A 12,618-nucleotide genomic window follows, 5' to 3' on the forward strand; every position below is an offset into this window, starting at 1 on the left:
CAGGAAAGGGGTCATGCTCCATTCTCCCCCAGGCCTGGGCAGCAACAGGGAGGGGTCAGATGCAGGGGTTAGCAGCTGCTCTTTTCTTGGAAATGTCAGGATCCATCTCTCCTTACACTTATTTGGAAGGATTGAAACACACACACACACACACACACACACACACGGCAGGGTTATTGACTATGAAGACAATCACAGCCAAAAGCTTAATGTGACTCATTCTGATCCTCCTTTAATTACCCCAAATGGAAGCTGTTCTGGATCAGACTGTCAAGCAGGTGGCTGACTATTACTCAACAATAAGTTTGAGTTTTGTTTTCCTTAAAAAAAAAAAAAAAAAGGTTGCAAACCAGCTTCTTCATAAAAAGCCAGGGCATGAGATTTTCAGAGGCAATATGTTTATACATAACCTGCTCTCTGATTGCCTGCTACACATGGAGGTGAAGGGATGGGGATTTCAGCAATGGAGTAAGGGGGTACCACTCCGACTGGAGCCAATAGGAGCTTTCTTCATTTACAACAGGGATTAATTTAATTTAACCCAGTTAGCCCATTCTCTTAGCTGTCTAGAATGCTACACAGCAAGCAACTGTCCCTGCTGCTCCTCCAGCCGGTGCAATGATTATGTCTACACCAGTCCTTGGATGTGACACCAATAAAGTCATTTCAATAGAATACTATCACACGATCAATGATATTTACTTTAAATGTGAATGCCTCAGCCTTCCTGCAGTGCCAGGAGACCCTTATCCAGTGACCATGATCTCTTCCCTTGATGTTATTTCAAACAGGATTCATTTCTGCTCATTCAGCTGGAGAATGAACAGGTCTCCTGGGCCAGGGGAGGCTTTGCAAGAGGATCCTGCCTAGCTGGACTCACCAAACTACTGTGCCTTTTGAAACATAAAGCTCAGGGCCGTAGTGTAGGTGGGGAAAGGGAAGGACAGAGTAAATAAAATAATTTTAAAACACTTCATGCTCCTAAGAAATCATGTGACGAGCATCCCCTTAATCACTTCCTCGTATGCTTGTTACCCCAAGTCCCCATCAGCTACTGTTATTTAAGCGCTGTTCTGAGCGGAGAGCAGGAACTGAATCCAGAGTCTCTATTGCGTCACAATGCAGGTGCAAAGCTGGTACATTATCTCCACCACCGGAGCTCTTGAGATGACATTACTAACCTAAGGCGCAGAAGATCAGTATTCAAGTCCTGTCTGTGCCACAGACTCCTTGTGTGAGGCTGGGAAAATCACTGAATTGACCTGTGCCTCATTTCCCCATGTGGATGATAATCCTTCCTTCTCACATTATAAGAACCTGTTTTCAATTGCTCATAACTTTGCCAAACTTAAATCACAGGGGCTGAAATTTTCCATGCCAGGTGTTTGCCTCGGGCTGAATTAATATAAGCCAAAATTGTTCAGCCATTTCCAAGAACAAAGCTATGGAAAAATGCATTGTTTTGCCCATATCAGTCTATTCTGATGACCTTTTCTTTGAACCTTATGGTGAACCTTCTCTACATACCTTCCAACTACTGCAACAACTGCAGCAGGGATCCTACAGATAACAGTCTACTTCACCAGGCAACCCTGAATTGTCCCCAGAGCAAGTCCATCCTACGCACTGAATGAGGGAGCTGTGGAAAAAATAGTGTGTGATAATTAAAGACCATGATACTGCACATGCATAAGAGGGCTGAATTAAGGTTGCACAGACAACCGTAATTCTGGCATTTCTTAACATAAATGCTTGATTTTACTTGACTTCTAACATAGTCTTTTGCTGTAATAAGTAATAATGCTCCTAATAAAGCATCAGCCCTCCCAATGCTCCTGCTGCAATGATACAGATCCACACTGTCCCATACTCATTTGTTCATTCATTCATTAAGTTGTTTAGGGCACAATTAAGCCCCAAACCAGTACTTCTAGCGTTTACAGAAATACTGCAGTAATGAGGCCTGTATTTTGGTTTGTGGGTAGATTCCTTTTTAAAGTTACATGGCGTAATTAAAATGTCTATGCTGAGAGCAACCCTTTGGAATGCTTGCAGGCTGCTGGATTTGCTGAATGAGAAGAGAGATGAATAAAATGTCCTATTCCTATGTCCTTGACTTTGCCATAGGGAAAGCATATTGCCTGGTCGAGGAAATGAGGCATTGCTAAAATGAAATGGCATATTTAGTGGGAACTTCAACCCTAGTCAGTGGTTCTAAACTGTGGTCGGTGGCTCTCCCATCCAACCCGGCCCTTTCAGTGGCACTATGAAAACCACATACTTCGGGATTGGGAGAGAAGGGGAGCATGTGAGATAATCGCTCTTACTCCATTGTCTGCAGAAAGGAAAGGTAGGAGCCGCCCCAGGAATTAGGCAATAGCCACCACAATCCTCTGCTTATTACAGCAATCATTAGCAGAGCAGTGAAGTGCGATGTCAGAGTATTATGACATCAGGCGAGGAATAAGCAGTGGCCATGACAGATATAGCCATTTTCTGCAGTATCTTTGACAAATCTGATTGAATTGAGATCAAGTAGCTTTGGAGTCCATTGTATTAAAAATGCAGCGATTATGCATTACTACAGACTTGTCTGTAACTTGAGAGACGTGACCAATGTAAACCCTGGGACGCTTTATGAGCTTCAAGGCACTATTTGAAACGATGTGCCTGACAAGAAGGAACTTATGGGACAAACAAAGTTAGATGGGTTTCCCAGGAAATCTCTAGGGGGAAGTGTATGCAAATATACCCCCGACGGTTATGCAAGAACTCGACCTTTTGAAGCGTCATCCTGAGGAAGGGTCCTTTGTCTGCTGATCACCTGTTACATGAGGATAAGATCAGAGGCCCAAAATATGTAAAGGAGCCACTCACAGATCCCTGGGTGTTCTTGTTCGGAGTCAAGGCAGTTAGGAACATGCAACCACAGAAAAACCAGTTGGTGGGTTTGAACTATTGAAACCAGATCCCCTTTGGAGCTGGGGTGATCTCTGGTCAGCTTATTAGCATAAGTTTAGGTTCTTGCATTGTTTTGAATATATTTTTGCTGTAATGCTTTCCCCTTAAGAATAAATGTGCTTGCTTAGGAAAAGCTGTGTGGTACCTTATAACTGGGGGCAATTACACTGCTCAGGGCCTCTGCGACCTGATTCATCAGTCAGACTTGCTGGGGGACTCACAATGCAGGCAGGGAACTGCACAGCCTGGCAAACCCCAGCCAGCAGAGAAAGAGACAGGTGTCTCCACCCAAGAGAGGTGACGGCTGGGGAGCCAGAAGCCTGACAGTGGGTGCCCTGGCTGGACCATGGAGAGGGAATACAGGTGCAGTTGCCTTGAACTCTGACACTGCTGCCTACTTAAAAAGCAAAAGATCAGTTGCCCAAATTGAATAGTAAAGGGAAAGTGAAGAGTAATGCAGCTAAATATCAGATACGCTGGATATCCTTCATCATGACTAAGTAATGAACAATCACTGGTGTCAGGAAAGTTTGCATTGTCATCATTAGTAATGGAACAGGAGAATAAACAAATTCAGAAGTCCTGGCAGAGATTGCTGAAGTATCTGAGGCTACCTTAACACATGACCCAGTCTCACAGAACACACTTCACAGGCTCCCTCCTTCGCAACCCAATGACCTCAAGGCCATTGACACAATCAATGGCACTGCAGAGAATTTGGCTCAATGTGTCAGTGACCAGTTGTTCAAATACCAGTGACATCTTGTTGTTGGTTATGGTGTTTAAAACGTATACGGGCTCCTCAACGGTAGGCTCTAGCTATTGCCTGATGGTTAATCAGTTGAAAGCAGTAGTCCGATTCTGTTCTACTGTGGATCTTATACCATGCCCATCACTGCAATATCTGAGCCCCATCCACAGACAGACACCACATTTGGTCCGTTCTTCCCAAGGAATAAAGTAAATGATACAAAGACCCAGGATCTTCCTCACAGTATATGTCACTCACGTACACAAGTCCCATTCACCTTGAATGGGAGTTAGCAAAAACAACAGAAAAGCTGCACACAGGTAATTCCACTTGCAAGAACGTCAAGCTGGCGTTCTAGTGGGTCCAACACCTGTTGCCAGAAATCTCTCTCCAGCCTACTGGCTTGAAAATTCCCCACACCAATGCCACATCCCCCTACCCTGCACCACATGGCCCCTTCTGTTATCAAGACTGACCACAGTTTAGTCCTGTGCTTGTCTGGGATGCTCCATCCAAACAAGAGGGTCTCCTTGCTCTCCCAGGCCCCATTAACAATTATGCTGTGTCTGAGTTCAATAGGTTCTTCTGGAAGGTTCTTTTGTCATGACTCTCTGAATTTAATCCTTTCGAAGGACATTCCCCTCCCAAGTACTCATATCTCAGTGATCCAGTAACATGCATTTCAGTACCACCATAGCCATGACAGGAGCACTGAAGGAAGTGGATGGAAAATAGGCTTCCCCCAGACCCTGTGGAGAAGTTAAATACAATTGAATTTGCTGTTGATTGGGTGGGTGGTTTCATCAAAAACTGCCAAAAGACAAAACAAAATATGATTTTTCTGACCAAAAATCCCCATTTTTCTAGGAAAGCAGGCACATTCTGCTAAACACTCTGGTCAACAACTCATTTTTTTTAATCAAAAACTATTTTGATGGAAAATTTCTGACTAGTTCCATTTATACCCCCGTTTCGTGGGCCAAACAGCAGAAGGCTATGCTATGTACATGTTTTGGCTTTATTACTGCATGTTCTGTTACTTCGTCTCTTTGGAAAAGACGTAGGGACTGACCCAAAGCACATTAAAATCAAAGGAAAAACTCACCCTGATCTAAGTACTTACATGGCCTTCATCATTGTCGTATCTGAGCATCTCAGAACCATTCATGAGACAGAGCTTTCTTAGGGGCTGACCCAAGACTGTGGAAGGAGCTCCCCAAGAACTAAGGACCATGACAAACCTCGTAACCTTCTGCTTCAAGTGCAACGCATCAGGGACACCTTCTCTAACAGAAACAGAGTAGCAACATGTGTATTAATTTTTCTCATTAGTTATTGAGACAGGTGGGTGAGGCTCAAAACCTTGTCCCCTTCCACCAATAGAAGTTGGTCAAATAGAACATATTACCTCACCTACCTTGTGTCTCTCATACTCTGAGACAAACACAGCGACAACAACACTACAATTCATTAATGGTTGTGAGATGCTCATATATGACAATGATGAGGGAGATATATAAAGGGCTGTCAAGCAATCAAAAAACAATTTATCACCATGAGATTTAAAAAATTAATTGTAATTAATTGTGTTGTTAAACAATAATAGAATAGCATTTAAGTATTTTTTGATGTTTTCTACATTTTCAAATATATTTATTTCAATTACAACACAGAATACAAAGTGTACAGTGCTCACTTTATATTTATTTTTTATTAAAAATATTTGCACTGTAAAAAACAACAAATGTATTAGATGAATTGAAAAATACTAAGTATTGTAGTGCAATATTTTTATCATCAAAGTTGAACTTACAAATATAGAATTATGTACAAAAAATAACTATATTCAAAAATAAAAGAATGTAAAACTTTAGCACTTACAAGTCCACTCAGTCCTACTTCTTGTTCAGCCAATCGCTCAAACAAGTTTGTTTACATTTGCAGGAGATAATGCTGCTCACTTCTTGTTTGCAATGTCACCCGCAAGTGAGAACAGGTGTTCGCATGGCACTGTTGTAGCCAGCGCCACAAGATATTTATGTGCCAGATGTACTAAAGATTCATATGTCCTTTCATGCTTCAACCACCATTCCAGGGGACATGTGTCCATGCTGATGATGGGTTCTGCTCGATAACAATCCAAAGCAGTGTGGACCGACGCATGTTCATTTTTATCGTCTGAGTCACATGCCACCAGCAGAAGGTTGATTTTCTTTTTTGATGGTTTGGGTTCTGTAGTTTCCACATTTGAGTGCTGCTCTTTTAAAACTTCTGGAAGCATGCTCCACACCTCATCCCTCTCAGATTTTGGAAGGCACTTCAGATTCTTAAATTTTGGGTCGAGTGCTTTACCTATCCTTAGAAATCTCACATTGGTAACCTTCTTTGTGTTTTGTCAAACCTGCCGTGAAAGTGTTCTTAAAATGAACATGGGCTGGGTCATCATCAGAGGCTGCTATAACATGAAATATATGGCAGAATGCAGGTAAAACAGAGTAGGAGACATATAATTCTCCCTCAAGGAGTTCAGTCACAAATTTAATTTATTTTTTAATGAGCATCGTCAGCATAGAAGCATGTCCTCTGCAATGGTGGCCAAAGCATGAAGGGGCATAGGAATGTTTAGCATATCTGGCATGTAAATACCTTGAAACACCAGCTATAAAAGTGCCATGCGAACACCTGTTCTCACTTTCTGGTGATGTAAATAAGAAGCGGGCAACATTATCTCCCGTAAATGTAAACAAACTTGTTTGTCTGAGCAATTGGCTGAACAAAAGAAGGACTGAGTGGACTTGTAGGCTCTAAAGTTTTACATTGTTTTGTTTTTTTAGTGCAGTTATGTAACAAAAATATTCTACATTTGTAAATTGCACTTTCACAATAAAGAGATTGCACTACTGTACTTGTTTGAGGTGAATTGAAAAATACTATTTTATCTTTTTGCAGTTCAAATATTTGCAATAAAAAATAATATAAAGTGAGCACTATACACTTTGTATTCTCTGTTGTAATAGAAATCAATATATTTGAAAATGTAGAAAAACATTCAAAATATTTAATACATTTCAAATGGTATTCTATAGTTTAACCGTGCAATTAATCACAATTATTTTTTTTAATCGCGATTAATTTTTTTGAGTTAATCGCATGGGTTAACTGTGATTATTGACAGCCTTAATATATATATTTGACAACACACACACACGTATATATGATTTCAGAGATCCAATACAAATCCATTCCAAACACTTCTCCCCATGGAGAGAGGAAGAGAGAACAAACACGTGACAGCTGTTACTCGTTGTTCAATGCACTACCGGAAGGTACTACACCAGTGATAGCAATATAAGAATATCTACAGAAGAGATTTTGTCCTTACAATAGCCCAGTGAGGTACACAAGTATTATCCCTATGTTGCAGATGCAGAATGGAAGCAGAAGATTGATTAGGTGACATGCCCAAGGTCACATCGGACTGAGTCAGTATTTGAACCCAGCTCTCTTGAGTCACAATCCAGTGCCCTATCAGCAGACTCTCTTTCCTAGCACTATCTCAATGGGCTTTGCATCAGGCCTTTAATTCTGCGTGATTGAGGTAGTTAATGTGGGCTCAAGCAGGGGTGTTTTCAGGAGGGAGGGAACACTCCTGAGTATACATTTTTGCCCCGGCCAGACCACCAAATACCTCCTCCTCCATGAGCTAGTAGGTGGCTTACCAAAGTAACAAACACCTTTTGCAAACCAAGGAAGCCATCCTAATATTGGGAGAAAGCCAGGAGTGATCTCAGACGCAGAGGTGCCCTCAGGCTAGCCTTCATATACCCTCACACTAATCAGAATGCTTCGTAACAACCAGGTTGGTCACACCAACCCTTAACTGACACTCCCAATATCCATCTCTCTTTACAAAGAATCACTGAAGCCTGTCAAATCACTATCTAGCTACCTAGCACTCCCTCTCTCCCCCCTCTGAATGTCATCATGAGAGGTGGCTTCACACTGTAATTGTGTCACAGAGGAGACTTGGTACTATATAATCATTTACTGCTGTCCTCCCCTCCGCTCCCTTTCTTCTTCATCCTTCATCCTCTCACTTTGTCTCTATTCCCTCATTATAACCACTTGCCTTTTTCACTGTTCTCCTGTTTACCCGCACCCCCAATCCCACTCACTGCTCCTATAGCATCATAGAAATGTCAGGCTGGAAGGAACTTTGAGAGCTCATCAAGTCCAGCCCCCTGCACTGAGACAGGACCAAGTAAACTTAAACCATCCCTGACAGGTGTTTGTCCAACCTGTTCTCAAAAACCTCCAGCGAGGGGGATTCCACAACCTCCCTAGGAAGCCTATTCCAGTGCCAGTTAGTTTTCCCTAATATCTAACCTACATCTTCCTTCCTGGACTTTAAGCCCATTCCCTCTTGTCCTGCCTGCAGTGGGCATGGAGAACAACTGATCACCATCCTCTTTATAACAGCCATTAACATATTTGAAGACTATTACCGGGTCCCCCTTCAGTCTTCTTTTCTCAAGACTAAACATGCCAGGTTTTTTAACCTGTCCTCATATGTCAGGTTTCCTAAAGCTTGTGTTGTTTTTTGTTGCACTCCTCTTCTCAGCTCTGTTTTTTTCTCCAATGCACTTTTTACCTCCCTGTTATTCTGTAGGAAGGGAGGGTTCCTGGCTGAGCAGGGGCTCAACCAGGGGCTTCTAGGTTTTATCCCTGGCTCTTTCCCTGATGCATTCTGTGGTCTTGGACATATCACTCTACCTTCCATTTTGCTCATCAGTAATATGGGGATAATAGTACTTAGCTCAGAGGAGTTGGTAAAGCTCTTTGAAATCCTTCCATGAAAGTTCCAGGATACGTGTAAAGTGTTATTAAATAGCAATCCCTTCATCCACAATCATTTTTAGTTTTATTCCCAAAGAGTGAAAAATTCATCCCTACAAAGAGCCAAAGCACAAAGCGTAGATAGTACTTATGTCTCAGATGGGCCAAAGTGCTGCTAGAGGTCTTGTATTTCCCCTATGCATGGGGGGTGAATTTTACCCAACATCATTTTTTCATACCTCCACAAAGTTAAGAAATCCGCCCTATATATGTTGTTTCTCTTGCCTTTTGATGTAAATTGTTCAGTTTTAACATGTTTAAAACAAACATATGGATGTACTTCTTCACACAATGCAGAGTCAACCTGTGGAACTCCTTGCCAGGGGATGTTGTGAAGGACAAAAGTATAACTGGGTTCAAAAAAAGAATCAGATAAGTTTATGGAGAATAGATCCATCAAGTGCGACTAGCCAAGATGGTTAGGGAGGTAACCCCATGCTCTGGGTGTCCCTAAACCTTCAGCTACCAGACATTGGGACTGAAAGACAGCCATGAATCACTTGAACTTGCTCTGTTCTGTTCATTCCCTCTGAAGCATCTGGCATTGGCAACTGTCAGAAGACAGAATACTGGGCTAGATGGATCATTGACCTGACCCAATATGCCTGTTTTTATGTTCTTGTGTATATTTCTTGCCCTGTGCAACATCCCTGGGTTTTCATGCGTGTGTCATCAATGACAGATTTTTTTAAAAATATCTTTCAAAAGCATTTTGAGCAACTGAATCTACCAGAAGACTAGGACAACTGAACTGCTCCAAATGGTGAAGTGATCACACAGAAATGGGATAGAATTCTAAACACATTTTGAAGAGTAACAAAGGACAAATCTGGGGAAAGGAGTCCTGATGGCAAAGGTTACTTACTCTAATGTTAGAAGAACTGGCTTGCAGTCAGGATTAGATTTTCTCCCAACCATGTTTCCTTACATAATACTGAAGAAGGTTTCCAGTCTCACTGCCCTCACCTTCAGGGAGAGCAAAACAAAAACAAAACACAGTGTCCAAAAAACATTTGGATAATTGCATTATGGGCACTTGCCTTTTCCCCTGGAGCTATTTCCAGAATCACTGGGGATGCAACTGGGTTAAAGCACAGGACTGGAAGTCATGAGACCTGGGGCCAGATTCACCCATGCTTCCACTAGCTGATACTGGAGAAAACTCTGGCAGAGGGCCCTGAAATGGAGAGCCTTCGAGTGGAGAATGGAGAAGGTTGCACTGATATAAAGAGGCAGAAATCTCCCTTGCACCAAGTACACTTAAGGAAGATAAAACACGAAAAACACTGATCCATGGCAACCCCTCAACAACCTTCACCAGCAGGGCTCCTAAGGAGTCTAAGCTAAAGCCATCCTCCCTACTCACCCACCCAACGTGGAACACCTGAGGGAGGACAGTGGAGCTACCTGCCACCAGCACTCTGTTGGGGTGAATGCCCTCCCTTTCTGGGTTGCCGAAGGCCTTGTTAATGAACAGGGGTGTCATTTACACCACTCTGAGACAGCACTACTGAATTTGTCCCCGAGTCTACTCCCAGCTCTAGCACTGATTTGCTGCTTGAACTTGATCTTTAATTTTAAATCACGATTGGATTTTTTCTTCTAAAAGTTCGAAGGGGAATTAATTCAGTGAAGTGCTAGGACCTGCGTTATATAAGAGGTCAGACGAGATGAGCATAGATTATGAGGCTAGAAGAGACATCTGTGAATCGATGGATATTGAGAGAAATCCCAAGAGATACTCAGTCCTACTGGGGAATCAGATCTCTGCTAGAGTCAATGGGGTTTGCTGGTCCTTGGAGCTGGCCCACCAATCAAAAATCACCGTGTCCTTCTCTACTATTGTCATTCCTTTGCAGTCACCAAAAACCAGCATAAATATGATTTAACTGTTAACTGGCCATCTATTTAATATTCACTGCCTGGGGCTCCACCCTAGTGCCTTCAGATTACTCGGGGATAAAAGAGGAAAGTTTGCTTCATGACACTGGCTAACCCATCCCAGAAGGATAATAGGGGTAAATGTATATTCATGAGTCAGCAAGCAGATTGCATGATGCCCTTGCACACAGTTAACACCCCCAGGAGTCACTGCCAGTTCAAACCAGAGCAGGTTATTAATCAAGGCCAGCTCCTGAAACCCAATAGCGAGAGTAAATCTGACTAACCTACTTCCCCCAGCAGCTGCTGGAATCCCTACCAGATTTTACTATTTTTGAATGACACGAGCAAGGGGCTATTTTGCACCTGGGCTTGTCTAAATAAGGACATTACTTTTTTAGAAAACAAGGACTGAAAAGCCTGCAGTGGAGGTTGTTTTAGAAATGACGCCGCCTAAGAGATAGCCCATAAAGGCATCTTCCCCACTGAGAAAGAGAGGCTTGATTCTTAGACTGGAAAGAAGGAGCAATGGAATAAACAGAATCTCTCTCCCTCATTTCTGTGGGTAGTAGCGGGGCATAGCCACTCCAGAGGGAGGATAAGAAACCTGACCAAGTGGTCAGAAATCAGATGCAAGTCTCTGTCTTTGCCGCTGTATGTAGCGGAGGAGGGGAAAACAAGGTACAACCTGGGGACAAATCTTGTTACACTTAGACAGCAGCTAACAGGTTTCATTCATTTTTTTTCTATTAACTCTATCGCGTTGTAAATTTCACTCAGAGAATCAAGCAGAACCAAACCTCCAGCTCTGCCGGTCTCCGTGCTGGCTACAGAGTAAAAAAACAAACAAACAAACAAACCCACCTCCCGCCATCCTCCTGGGGAGCTCAGCGGCACTGCCCAGCGCCGAGGCGGATTTCGAGCAATCATGCTGTGATTTGAAACTGACGAGGGCTCCTTACCTGGCTGGCTGGGTTCCTTAGCTCTGGTGTTTGCCAAACCTCTGTTAACAATGCGAAAGGGGAGGGGGTGGAAAAGGCGGCTCCTTTTCAAAAAGCTCCCACGCCCAGGTGTGTTACACATGAGGAGGATTTCAGAGACTTCTTAAAAAGCCAGTGCCTGGGGGTAAAAAAAAAATCGTCCAGCGCTTTAAAGGTTAACCTCCTCTGCTGAACAACATGCGTTTTATCCAACCACCTCCCGGAGTAGCTTTCTCAGCACCCTGACCAATGAATGCAGCCAGTGGGAAGGGCTTAGGATGCTGGGTAGGTTGGGTCCCCCCTCCCCTTTCTCACCCCCTCCTTCCCCCATTTTTTGTTTGTTTTGTTTAGTAAATTAATGCAGCAAGAAAGTCCCAAAATCTAGCGAGCTCTATCCGGCTGAGATGGGGCAAGGAGGAGAATGCAATGGATTAAGAGGCCACTGAGGTACTTTTCTTTCTTTCTGATGACCAGGGGAGTCCCAGACCCATGAAACTTGCCCTCGGCTTCCTCTCCACTTGAGCCCCAAGCAATGGGACACCTTCCCTGCAGCAATAACAACTTACTCCGGGGGGGGATATCCCAGAAGGCAGGAATCAACAGCAGCCAAACGGTCGAGCAGGAGAGCAAGATTTCCGGGACAATACAGCACATGCCCAGCACTGACAAATTCTCTTGGATTTAACTGGAGAAGACACCCCAGCTAGAGGAGGAAATTAAAAGCGTTGGGCTGGTGGGGTGTTTTTTGGGGGGGCTTGGGTTTTTTGGTTTTGGTGTTTTGTTTGTTTTTTTTGGTTTTTCCCCCTAGCCCCCCTCCCCCATGGCAAATATACTCTGGTTGCATCTCGCCTGTTCCAGCAACTCGATGCCAGGACTGGGATCCCACTGAAAGGAAAGGAGATTTCTGTGCAGGGATCTGCTCGTCCAACCAAACCACACTGCAGTGTGGGGGGGTGGAAAAAAAAATCCGCGGTGGAGTTTAAACACCAAGTCTCTCTCCAAGGTGCTGACGCGGGGGTCTCTGTCCAGGGTCCTGGATTCACAGCTTCCTGATCCCCCCCGCAACTCTCTCCTAGGAGGATTGTCTGAACATGACCACGTAGGAAGTTCCAGCACTTTATTCCGCCTGGTTTGGGGGTTTGGTTTTAT

The 12,618-nt window shown here is 43.5% G+C and overlaps 1 long non-coding RNA gene across 3 annotated transcripts in view; it reads right to left on the minus strand.

Moving 5' to 3' along the window:
* The window catches only part of LOC120371037, a 125,738-nt gene that overhangs the window by 38,898 nt on the left and 74,222 nt on the right, over positions 1 to 12,618 (minus strand). The window contains exons 2-3 of one of the 3 annotated variants that reach the window (XR_005584110.1): positions 11,452 to 11,608; positions 1,528 to 1,639 (exon numbers count right to left, since the gene is read on the minus strand). This is a non-coding gene — a long non-coding RNA (uncharacterized LOC120371037). Of the gene's footprint in view, positions 1 to 1,527; positions 1,640 to 9,473; positions 9,575 to 11,451; positions 11,609 to 12,618 lie in introns of all 3 variants that reach the window. The other 2 variants (XR_005584111.1, XR_005584108.1) reach the window with 2 other exon arrangements.

This window comes from Mauremys reevesii, linkage group 8 (assembly GCF_016161935.1).
Source record: "Mauremys reevesii isolate NIE-2019 linkage group 8, ASM1616193v1, whole genome shotgun sequence".
Taxonomy (NCBI): Eukaryota; Metazoa; Chordata; order Testudines; family Geoemydidae; genus Mauremys; species Mauremys reevesii.